This window comes from Arvicanthis niloticus, chromosome 3, assembly GCF_011762505.2.
Source record: "Arvicanthis niloticus isolate mArvNil1 chromosome 3, mArvNil1.pat.X, whole genome shotgun sequence".
NCBI lineage: Eukaryota > Metazoa > Chordata > Mammalia > Rodentia > Muridae > Arvicanthis > Arvicanthis niloticus.
In genome coordinates this window covers 83,036,663-83,049,246 of record NC_047660.1, presented here as the reverse complement: position 1 = coordinate 83,049,246, position 12,584 = coordinate 83,036,663, and positions in this window count along the sequence as shown.

Below are 12,584 nucleotides of genomic sequence, written 5' to 3'. Positions count from 1 at the left end.
TTCTCCCAGGTCCACCCCCAAACCTTTGTGAGCTTCTCACAAAAGAAGAAAAAGAAGAGGAGGAAGAAGAGCAGAAAGAGGAGGAGAAAGAAGAACCAAATCTATATTTATGTCGTCTATATACTCACTGCAGTATGATCAGTGCTGATTGTTTGAAAGAGATATGATATATGCATTGGGTTTATAACTCAGTAGTACTGTAAATTCCCAGCTTGTGTGAAGCCTGGGTCTAAGCTCTAGTATCTATGATATTGATCTGGATATGAATATAGACATAAAGATAGACTTTGTCTGTCCTGCTAAGGTGGGTGTAATGATTTTAGCAGACAAATTTGGCCCACAAGTAGCTTAAATTCTATTGGGAAACTAAAAAATAAAATCTGAAGAAAAAAACCATAAAATCCAAAGTTGGAATCAATCATGAAAGAATAAAAAAGACTCCTTGAGAATTCAGGACTATAAATGGTGGTCACTGAACAAGCTGTCTTCCTGAGGGTTTCTTCCTGCTGCTTGCTTCTGTGCCTGGTGACCTCCCTGCCAGGGAAAGCTGATCTCAGACTGTTACTGTACTAATGGGAGGTGCCAGGGCTGGTGCTGAGCCAGTTAGACTTCCAGGGCAATGGGGCAGGATGGGAGGCTGCCAGTGAGTGGAAGACAGAGTAAAAGCTATGGCAAGCTGAGGCCTGGACCTCAGCTGAGTGGAGGCACCAGGACTGGGCATGTTCTCACTTAACAGCCACTAGATGGCATGCTTGCTGAGCAAGGGCCCTCCCAGACCAAGGCTTCCCACTGTTTAGAAAACCTTCAACAGGGCCCCTCCTTGAAATAGAACATCAACACTTTGTTCCTCACTTGAAAGTCCCAGGGCATGACAAGGCTGCTGTGGTCATAACAGCCCACTTTGTTGAGTCTACAAAGCTGTGTGCTGGATACTTTCATGATCACACTGAACCCCTCTAGCAGCCCAACAAGACCACTGTCCCCTCTGCTTTACAGATCAGGGAACAGACTTGGCAAAGTTGGGGGACTTGTTTGAGGAGTGGTGATTAGAAACACCAGAATGTGAACTGGGCCATCCCTTCTGAACACTGCGCTCCACCTCAGCAGTTAAGATTCAGGAAGGGTTTGGAGTATCTGCATTAGTTTTTGTGGTGTTTGTTTTGCCTTTAACGACGAGTCTTACTTGCCCTGTAGTTCAGGCTGGCCTGGAACTTTAGATTACTCTGACTGGTTGTGATGGCAAAACTCTGAAAAGTACTGCCTGAGGGCAGATCTTTAGGCACCTTGGGAAATCTATCTGCCTCAGTGGTCTGAAGCCTCTGTCTGCCCAAAGTGGGTAAAGCAAGCTCTGAAAGCTCCTGGGCTTGTTCAGCTCTCCAAGAGGTCATGCTACCAGGATAGTGGTCAGGACATCAGGGCCTGGAGACAGTGCCTAAATGAGAGCTTTGGGAACATCTGCGTCAGGAACTATGTGTACACTTCCTGGATCACAGGTCTTTCTATGGAGTGGTATGAGAAGCTTGGTAGGCAGCGACAAGACCCTGGTTTAGCCTCCTCTGAGCATTGATTTGTGCAGAGTAGCCTGTAATACCCACAACATCAATATGGTTCATTCTAGATCCAAAGCTCTGATCTGGGCATTGGAAGGGGCGCAAAGAGAGAATGAGCCACTATTACTCCCCTCTCAGGCCTCAGGGTCTCTCTTGGGAAGAACCCCCAGTGAGAGCAGTCAGATTGAGGTACCAAAAACATGCAAGGGGAAGATAGGGATGGGATGGGTGGAGAGCTCTTTCTGGCTAAAGCATCAAAGAAGATTCCCTTCAGGGGATGTTTGTGAAGGATAAGAAGGGCTAATCAAACAGAGAGACATGTAGGGCAGAGAAAACAGTCAGTGAAGCCTAGAAGAGGGAGCTTGCTGAGCCTGTGGGTGGACCTAGTAGTTGGCTGTGGCTACTCTTGATGCAGAATTCTTGTACCCAGCAGCCTGTGGCCAGTGTTGAGCTGGCAGTTCTGAGAACAGCAAGTCCATGAACACGAGCGTGTGAATGAATACTAATTAAGGGCTTGGTGGTGCACATTTGTAATCTCAGCAGTCAGGGGGATAAGGCAGGAGGATTCGGTGTGAGTTTGAAGCAGCCTGAGCTGTAGAGTGAGGCGCCATCTCAAAACACAACACCAGGGCTGGAGAGATGGTTCAGTGGTTAAGAACACTCACTGCCCCTCCAAAGGTCCTGAGTTCAATTCCTAGCACACATATAGCAGCTCAAAATTGTCTGATGCCATATTCTGATGTGCAATGTGCCTGCAGACAAAGTACCCACCATATACATAAGTAAATAAGTCTTTGAGCTAGGTATGGTGGTGCATGCCTTTAATCCCAGCACTCTGGAGACAGGGGCAGGGTGATCTCTGAATTCGAGACCAACCTGGTCTACAGAGTAAGTTCCAGGACATCTAGAGCAGCCAGGGTTACACGGGGGGGGGGGGGGGGTGTTAAAAATATCAGGGGGGTAAAAATCAGTCACATGGGTTCATAAATGGGTCACTGTGGATTTGCTTGGTCTGCTTGCCAGAATCTGCTTTGAGATAGTATGTGTAGATACGTATGTGCACACGTATGAGTAAGCATGCTTGTGAATTTATGTCTGTGGATGTGAAAGCTGGAGAGCACACAGTGTGAGGGAGTTCTTAGATGAGCATGTGTGGATGTGGGGTTGGTTGTGCGTGCCTGCAAACCCATGAAACACTAGTATACATCTTCAGTTTTAGCATGTAGGAAGCCGAGGCAGGCTTCAAGTTCAATCCCAGCCTGGGACCAAAAAAGAAAAAGTATACAAAATGTGTCCTAGTGTAGGTGTCCGTTTTTGCTTCTTTGATTCTGGAATGTTATCCAGGACCCAGGTTCTGCATTTCACTTCAATGAGTCCTCCCATCAGTCTTATAAGGTGGGCTAATTACAAAATATAAGTATTTCCATTTCACAGGTAGAGAAACTGAGGCTTTACGGGGTGGCAGAGATGAAATTGAATCCTAGCTGCAGGGCATCAGAGGTTCCCTTTATCATTTCCTTCAAGCCACTTCTTAGGAATTCAAAAAGTCCCTGGTGAGGAAATGTCTCTGGCCCACTCATCACTGGCCTGGACCTTCCTGACACAGGGTTTCTCATGAGGTGGGTGGAAAGGAACTGTCCTTGGAGCTTGGCTCCAAGGCTACACACATAGACGGGTCACATGAGGCTGCCCTTGTGTATCCATAACCCTAAGGAATTTGGGTCAGAGCCAGTTGAGGGTTTAGGCCACCCCTCGTCTAAGCATGTACTACATTTCCCATCCCTTAAAACCACAGTCTGGCTGGAAAGTAGCCCCACATGCTTCCAGACCAGTTTCGCAAAAGCTCCCCCAGGTGCCCAGCACTCCTGGTTCATGACACGCTGAGATTGGACCTATCCTTTATGTATACTGGTCAAGTTCTCTGCCAGCTTAGGTGTATCCTTGGAAATAACCCAAAGACAGGAACCAGGTTTCCCCTGCCCCAGGCCCTGACAGCGGTAACAGCAACTTACATTCCTGTCTTTTGGCTCCCATTATGGGTGTGACAGCCACCAGGTCACATAGAACCATTCTTGTGACCTTTGAAGATATACTGATCCAAGCTCCAACGGTCCTTGGGCAAGTCTTTTTACCTTTCTATCACTGTTTCATGGTCTACAAAATGGAGTGATAGTAAAACCTGCCATGAGGGTTATGGTAAGAATTACATAAGATGATTTGTATGGAAACATCTATATTACCAGGCACTTACAATGAATGTGCACGACAAACACACGTGATTGTCACATTTACATCCACAGGGTTGACATGATTTCCTCCCTTGGATGTTGAAAAACATTTAATATTTTTAGACCTCTGTGTTCTATTCCCATAAAAAAAATTTTTTTGAGACAGGATCTTAGTATATAGCCCTGGATGATGTGGAACTCACTATGTAAATCAGGCTGGCCTCAAACTCAGAGATCACCTGCCTCTGCCTTACAAGTTCCAGGATTAAAGGGGTGTGCCATCAGGCAGGGCCCATAAGGATTCTTTCTTTCTTTCTCTCTTTGTCTCTTTCTTTCTTTCTTTCTTTCTTTCTTTCTTTCTCTCCCTCCCTCTCTTTCTCTCTCTTTCTTTTATTATTGTTATTATTGTTGTTGTTATTGTTTTACTTATTCACTTTACATCCCATTCACTGACCCCCTCCTGGTCACCCCCTCACACAATCTCTCCCCCATCTACCCTCCCCTTCTCCTCTGAGTGGTGGGGGCCCTTGGGTATCCCCCCACCATGGCACATCAAGTCTTCGTGAGGCTAGGTGCATCCTTTCACACTGAGGCCAGAAAGACAGCCCAGCTAGAAGAACATATTCCATGTACAGGCAACAGCTTTTGGGACAGTCCCCGCTCTCAGTTGTCTCTGAGAATCCTAAGCTTCCAGGTTAGTTGACTCTGTTGGTCTTCCTGGGGAGTTCCTATCCTTTCTGGGGCCCCAAATCCTTCCTCCTATTTTTCCATAAAAGCCCCCAAGCTCCATCCACTGTTTGACTGTGGGTGTCTACATCTGTCTAAGTCAGGTGGTGGGTAGAGCCTCTCAGAGAACAGCCATGCTAGACTCCTGTCTGTAAGCATAACAGAGTATCATTAATAGTATCATGGATTGGTACTTGCCCATGGGGTGGGTCTCAAGTTGGGCTGGTTACTGGTTGGCCATTCCTTCAGTTTCTATTCCATATCCCATCTACATTTCTTGTAGACATTATAAATTTTGGGTCTGAAGTTTTGTGGGTGCGTTGGTGTCCCTATCACTCCATCGTGGTTCCTGCCTGGCCACAGGAGGTAGCTTCCCAAGGCTGCATATCCTCAATACTGTGAGTCACAGCTAAGGACATTCCCATTGATTCTTGGGCTCCTCCCCTATTCTAGATCTCTTAGAGGACATCTCCATAAAGATTCCTCTAACTGGCCTTTCTCTTCCTCCTTTTCTCCCTCCTTCCTTACTTCTCCCCTTCCTTCTCTTCCTACCTCTCCTTCTTTCTCAAGCTTATCTTGCCAGCATGTAATTGTTGTGTGGCTGTTCCACATTATGGTTGATGGGCATGTGGGCTGTTTTCACTCTTATACTGTGATGAATAATGTTGTGTTATGAATTTCTGTGTATAGGTTTTTATGTGGACATCTGTGTTCAGTTCTCTAGAAGTGGGATAGCTAGGTCTTCTGGCAACTCGTGTTACCACTGAGGACTGCCAGGCTGTTTTCCACAATGGCTATCCAATTCTAAATTGCTATTCACAATGCATAAGGTCTCCAGTTTCTCGGTAGCCTTGCCAATTCTTCAATTCTTCCCCTCCCCCCGCCCCATGCACGTGTGTATATGTGTGTGTGGGGTGTGTGTGGGTGTGGGTGCATGTGTGTGTGTGTGGTTGTATGTGTGTGAATGTACTTACAAGTTTTTGAATGCATGTGGAGGTCTGTTGTAGAGTATTTTTCCCTTCCCTCCATTGCTCTTCACCTAATGTATTGAGGTGATGTCTCTGGAGAAGCCCGGAGATCTCTATTTCAGATACTCTGAGCAGCCCACTTGTTCTGGTCCTGGGTTATGAGCAGGTCACACCACAACCACTTTGTAATTTGTTTGTGTGTGCATGTGTGTGTGTGTTCCTGTGTGTGTGTGTGTGTGTGTGTGTGTGTATGTTTAAGGATCCAAATTCTTGAATGGCAAGTGGTTTCCCTGCTGAGTTCTCTCTCCAGCCCCCTACTTTCCATCTTTGGGTCACAGACATCCTCGTGGGTGTGAAATGGTATTTTATTATGGTTTTGATTTGCATTTCTCTAGTGATGTTGGATAACTTCTTAGGTTCTTACTGTCATTTGAATATCTTGTTTGGATACATGTATATTTAAATTTTTAGTCCACATTTAAATTCTTCTGATTTTTGTCAATATTTACTGAGTGGATGACTACATCCTAACATGCCCAGAAGTGGGAAGGGATGCACAAAGCCAGGACCCTGCTTGCTGCATGAATGCTTGCCCTGCTCTGCTTTCCTGGGCTGTCCCATGGGAAAGGACGTTACTCCGATAGACAATGATATGCAGGTTGCACAGGGAGCTCAAGTTTCAGAGGCTCTGTCTGTGCAATTCACCCTCCCTGAGGTTGGCCTCTCCACACCGAACACTGCTGCGATCAATATCTGGCATCCAGAAGCTGACTGGGTACAGCAGCCGCTCAGGAAGCAACAGAGCAGGCATCCTCCATGCATACACCCTTGAGACAGTTTAAATCCACCATCACTGACTAAGCCAATCCCACAGTCCTCCGCCATCTCCAGGCAACTATGCAGCCTGAGAACTAGAGACAGTATTGTGCTAGAGACTGAGAATAGAAAGGCAGAAGGATCCCATACTTCCCTGGCTGGTGCATGTCCCTTGATCTCTCTGAGCCTCAGTTTCCAATCTGTGAAACTGGAGAGTACTGGTAGAGCATATAACCAGCCCATTGGTTATGAAGCTGAAAGGAGAAGGTCCTCATGTATGTTAGGGCAAAAGAAGTAATCATGAAATAGAAAAGTAGAACTTGTATTTTTAGCCACATAAAAATTCAGGGAGACCAGAAAATCTACAATGCCTTATTAAAAACAAACAAACAAATAAACAAAACAGGAACAACCCAAGTTGGATGATGGAAGCAGCAGAGCCAGGGGTTGGGGAGCTATCTCCTTCAGCTATAGTTGCTTCTGTAAGGATGACCTAAGAGGTCATCAGAGGCAGCCCCAGCTGAGGCTGCCAGACCACCCCAGGCAGCCTTCCTGCCTCTGAGTTTGGTTTCCCTCCTAGTGTGACCTCAGCTCTCCCAATCTACAACATGGCAACTAGGTCTCTCCTCACTGATCTGCCCAAGCTCATGGCCAAGGGGAAATATGCTTCCAGATAGGGCGAAAATAGATCCCTCTCCAAATATGCTCACCATAGCTAAGAAAAGCAAATAGAACCCAGAGGGAAAAGTGAGCAGGGGCAAGCTGCCCACGGGAGGGGCTTGGGCTAACTCAGTAGAAGAGGACATACATGTGTGAGAGTGAGTGTCTGAGTGTACAATCGTGCCTATGTGTGTGTGACTGAGTGAGTTTATGTGTATCTGGATGCCTGAGCATATGTGATAATAAGTATGTGTAGGGGTGTATGTGTTCACGTGTGAAGGTGTATATGTGCCTGCATGAGTAGTATCGTAGGCTGTATATGAGCATGTGAGTGAACATGTGTGTAGGCATATGCAAGCATGAGCAACATAAGAGTATATAAACACTGTACACATGTGTGGGGGCATAACTACATGTGTAGACAGGCATGAAAATGTGTGTGATTATATATCAGACGTGGGGTTTTTGTGTGTAAGGATACACATGAGTGTATGCATGCAGGTGCAACAACATGTTCTCAGGGTGAGTTTGTGTGTTTGCTCCTGAGCTGGTGTGACAATGTGGGCTGTTGGTATGTACAAACATAATGGTTCGAAGGAGTAAAAACGTGTGTGGTTGCATTTCTGTGCTCTTGGGTCTGTGAATGTGTGTGAGGATGTATGAATGAGCTTTGTGTATAGGGAAAATGTGTGAGTACCTTTGTGTGAGTGTCCACTTGAGTTCACTTGGTATGGATATACGAAGATATGCAAGCAAGTGTATGTCAGGACTATAGGAATGAGTGTGACTCTGTGTGAGCATATATATGCTTCTGTGTGTGTGTGTATGTGTGTGTGTGTGTATGTGTGTGTATATGTGTGTGTATATGTGTGTATATGTGTGTGTGTGTGTGTGTGTGTGTAAAGTCATATGCTATAGGAGGCTGCCCCAAGGGAAGAGAGAATTCTCTGGGCTTAGTCATTCATGGCCCAGACACAAACATTCTGAGAAAATATTTTTAAATAAATGTGTTTGTATTTGTCATGGCAACTTCCTGCTTCACTGTGGCCAACAAAGCTTCCTAGAGTTACAGTCTGGCAGGGGCTCCTTAGAGGCACAGAATAACAGAGCCTGGAATGTCTTGAAACCCATATCCCCAAAGACCTAATGATATCACTGGAGAGACTAAGGCTCCGGGTCCCACAGCTAATGAAGGCAAGGCTGGGCCTGGAACCCAGGCTGTCTGCACTCCTATCTGCTGTTTCTGTATCTCCCTCCAATGTGAACCTTTGCCTCCCTGTTTACCATGTGTTCATTCAGCAAGCATTTGTTAGTGCCCAGTAGTGATAAGCACCAAGCAGACTTCTCTAAGATACACCCAAGGACACCAAAGCAAGGCACTTTCCTCAGGTGCTGGAAGTCAGACAATAAACCAATAACTATAACAAGCCAATAAGCTAATTATAAGTCCAGATAAGTGCCCTGAAGTCAAGGAGCCATCTGATGGGATCTGGAGGCTTACTTTAGCTGGGGGCTCAGAGACAGTCTCTGCAGATTGACCATGGAGCTGAGACAAGACAGAAGGAGCCAAAGCCAGACCATTGGGTGTCCTGACCCATATCCTGATTGACCTAGTGAAGAAGGTGGAGCCAGTTGAAAAGGCCAAAGGTCAGGAGTCCCTGGCCACACCCCAGTCCTATTCAGTGATGTGCATGAGCTTTCTGAGAGCCAGGAATCACTCCAGGGATTGGTCTCTGGAGCAGCCCTCACAGAAACCATAGTGGCCACAGGTATTAAATGGTCATAATCCCTGGTGTTTGGTAAACTTGTCTCAGGTACATACCAGGTACTCTGAAAGGTGATTACATTTAATCTCCTCAACACACCTTGCATAGAAGATAGTCATGAGTGCCTTGTCACACTCTTAGGAAGGAGCAGTGAAGTCATTCACACACACCCCTGAGCCAGTCCTCCAGTCATTATGGCCTTGAGGTCATTCTCAAGCACTTGAAATCATAGATGTTGACATAGGTAATACCAAGGACTCTCTCCATGCTTGTGCCTTAGGGCTATGAGAGAAGAAATACAAAACTGCTCAGCTTCACCCTAGTGTAACCGGACTGTATAGGGCCTCAATTTTCCTATTGCAAAATGGAGTCATTTATATAATAGTATTCACCTTACAGGATTGGAGTCAAGTAACACTAAGATAATAACCTCAAGTGCAGTGGGTATGGTGGTGCACACTTATGATCCTACAATTTGGGAAGCTGAGGCAGAAGAGTGGTGAGTTCAAAACCAGCCTGGGTTATACAGCAGGACCGACCCCATTTCAAAAAGAAAACAAACAACACTGAGTGGCTGGTGTTGAACTTCAGACATAGGGTTTCCTGGGTGTTGCTCAGAGGGCTGATTCCTTGTCCTTTGCCATATCTTTGAGTTCCTGGTGCTAGAGTTCATCAGATCCTGCTCTCTCCTTGGGCAGAGGGGCAGTGACACAGGCCCTAGTTTGTCCAGCAACTAGTTTTTCCCTGCAGGGGAAGCAGTGGACTTTCCAGCCAGTTGCACCTGCAGAGCTACAGTTGAGGGAGGGAAGTGAGCCCTAAATGTGGGAAGTTCCTGCCAAAACTACCATTGAGAAATAACACAAGAAAATCCCCTAGGTTGCCATTGCAGTCCTCCAGCGGTGACTCCACACAGTGCCTTCTCCTCCTTTGCTCCCCTCAGCCTGGGTGGCAGCTTCCTCTCTGGGCCTTTCCATTTCCTAGAGCATCTCCATTCTTCTACTGTTTGGACACCAGGTTCCCTGCATTCAGTAACTCTGTATAAAATGGATGGTTTCTCTTCTGCTGGCATATGGTTGTAGAGGCTGGGTGCCTCTGCTATAGACAAAGCTCAAAGTAGGGAAAGAAGAAGAAATATTTGAGGCAACCGGGCTTGGAGTGGGTACATTCCCCTTCTAGATGCCGTGCTGGGGAACTGGACCAGATGATTGCTGGTGTCTTCTAAGTAAAAGTCCATAGATAATAACTGTTAGAGCTAGGAGATAATTTACCTGATTTCTGGTCCCAATTCTGATTCCATGTGGCCTTATGCTCTCTCTTGTCTCTGACCTTAGAGTTCTCAGTGGAGACACTGGTGAAGTGGTCCAAAATGCTCTGGGGAAAAATCCTTGGCTGTGTGGGCTGATTTCTTGTCTACATCCAGAACAGGAAGCTACTTTCAGGAATCTGCAGACCTCATCATCCCTGCACTCAGACATCTTCTGCATCCTGCTGTCCTATGCTAGATCCCTCAAATCTTAGGCTCAATTTACCCCTGGTCTCCATAAACCTGTGAGCCAAGAGCCTGGGTCCCCACTTTCTGGAATTATCTATTCCAGCTGTGCCAAACTCCACTTCTGCCTCGACTGAGAAGCCCTCTCCTCTCAGAGAACTAAGAGGCACCTCCTGGCCTGTGTACTTCTTGCACCCTTAGATTCCTGGCTTTCCCTGGAGTTCCTTGGGTGAGGGCTACTGGTATGTCAGAAGAGCTTGGGGCTGTCTGAGGGCCTGGCCCACTGGTCCACTGGAATACCACCCTCTCTCCCTCTCATAAGTGGTCTGTCGAATGACTTCATAAATAACTCAGATAACTTAGTGAGACTTGTTTCAAAAAATGGACTGTGCTGTTCAGTTGATAACTAAGAACCTGAGTTTGGATCCACAGACTCCCTAGGAAAGCCGGATGCAATCGTAACCCCAGTGTTGGAGGATAGGGGAGTTATGTGGATCCTGGGATCCTACTGGCTAAATAGAAGAGCCAATAAGTGAACTCCAGATACAGTGCACCATCCTGTCTTAAAAACTAAGGTGGAAAACAACTAAGGAAGACAGTATCAGCCTCTGACCTACACACACACACACACACACACACACACACACACACACACACACCAGAACAAAGAAACTACCATACAATTGTTAGCCCCATTTTTACCATGAAGAAACAGGAATGAGAGGTGTCCAGCAGGCTGTTTAGGACCATGTGGCCAGGAGGTGCTGGGGTCCTATTCTAGTTTTGTTCTGGAGCAGGCTTCTTCCCACAGCCTGACCTTTGTGTGTGTTTACCTTGCACTCATAGATTCCTGGCTTTCCCTTGGAGTCCCTCAGGTGTGGACTTCTGATGTGCTGGTACAGAGCTCTCCTTCTGCCAGTGCCCTGGGTCCCCTCCCATGGGTGAACTGCAGGGCTCACCATTTACCTGCCAGGAGCCCAAAGGTAGGAAAGCAAGCACCATAAATGATCAGGAATCCATGTAAATATTTTATAGCCGGGGCAGTAAATATTGCAGCTCGATGGCTACGCCCAACCCAGTTTGTCTACATCCAGGACAGTCTGTCTGGCTTCCTCCTTTGGTTTATTTATTTATTTATTTATTTATTTATTTATTTATTTCTGTTCTCTGAGACAGGACCTCACTCTGAAACCAAGGCTGGCTTTTAACTTGTAACAATCTTTCTGCCTCAGACATTTGAGTGCTGAGATTATAAATTTGGGCCACTGTACCAGGCCTGACCTGTAGGTTATTTTAAACAACTGCTGTGTATGGGGCTGAACTCCTTCATATACACCAACATTTCTCAACCTGTGGGTCATATCAGACATCCTGCATATCAGATATATTTACATTAACATTCATAACAGTAGCAAAATTACAACAATGAAATAATTTTATGGTTCAGAGGTCACTGCAACATAAGGAACTGTATTAAAGGGTTGCAGCATTAAGAAGGTTGAGAATCACTAATATACACCATGGTCACCGCCTCCCCTTTGCTCAGGCTTGGACTATGCTTTCCCTCCCTCATCTTTTAGGAGCCATTCCTTCAGAAAGCTTTCTTGCATTTCCTGGGTGGGAACAGTATCTCATGACCCCTGGGATGCCCCACCAGGGCTCTGTTCACACTATACTGTCATTTCCTGCCTGGTAAGATGTGATTCCTGGTGACTTGTCTGTTTTTCTTTTGTTAGCTCCAAAAGAGCAGTCACCTCCCTGAATGCTGAATGCAAAAGGCAGTGTGCAATAAGTATTTATCAACAGTGTAGAGGGTAAAAGAGATTGTCTCCTTTAGTTTAGTTGTTTTTTTATTTTTGTGGTGCTGGGATGAAACCCAGGGTCTAGCATGTGCCAGGCAAACTCTCTTCCACTAGGAGGCAAGTATTACTGTGTTTATTTCACAGGTCAGAAACTTAGGTCCAAGTGACAGGGCAGGGCTTGAGCTCAATCCATCTGATCCAAGACTAATTCTTTCTCAAGATTCTTTTTGAGAGAGCTGGGTGTGATGGTGCATAACTGTGTTTCTGGTACTCCAGAGGCTGAGGCAGGAGGGTTGCTGTGACTCTGATGTCTACCTGGATGGACTACATAGGGAGTTCAAGGCCAGACACAATACAAACAAAACAAACAAAAGAACCTGTTTAAGAACTTGCTTCTTTCCCTTACTGACCTCAGACCCCTGTGCTCCTGCTCAGGGAAACTTTCAATCCCCCTCCCCCGCTCACCTCCAGGCTCAAGTAAACTATGAGTTCTGATCCATATGTTTGAGTGGCTGAAACAGGACAGGGAGAAGGCAGGTCTAGTCGTTTCCTGGGAGTGAGCAGAGTGAGCTGCGTTGT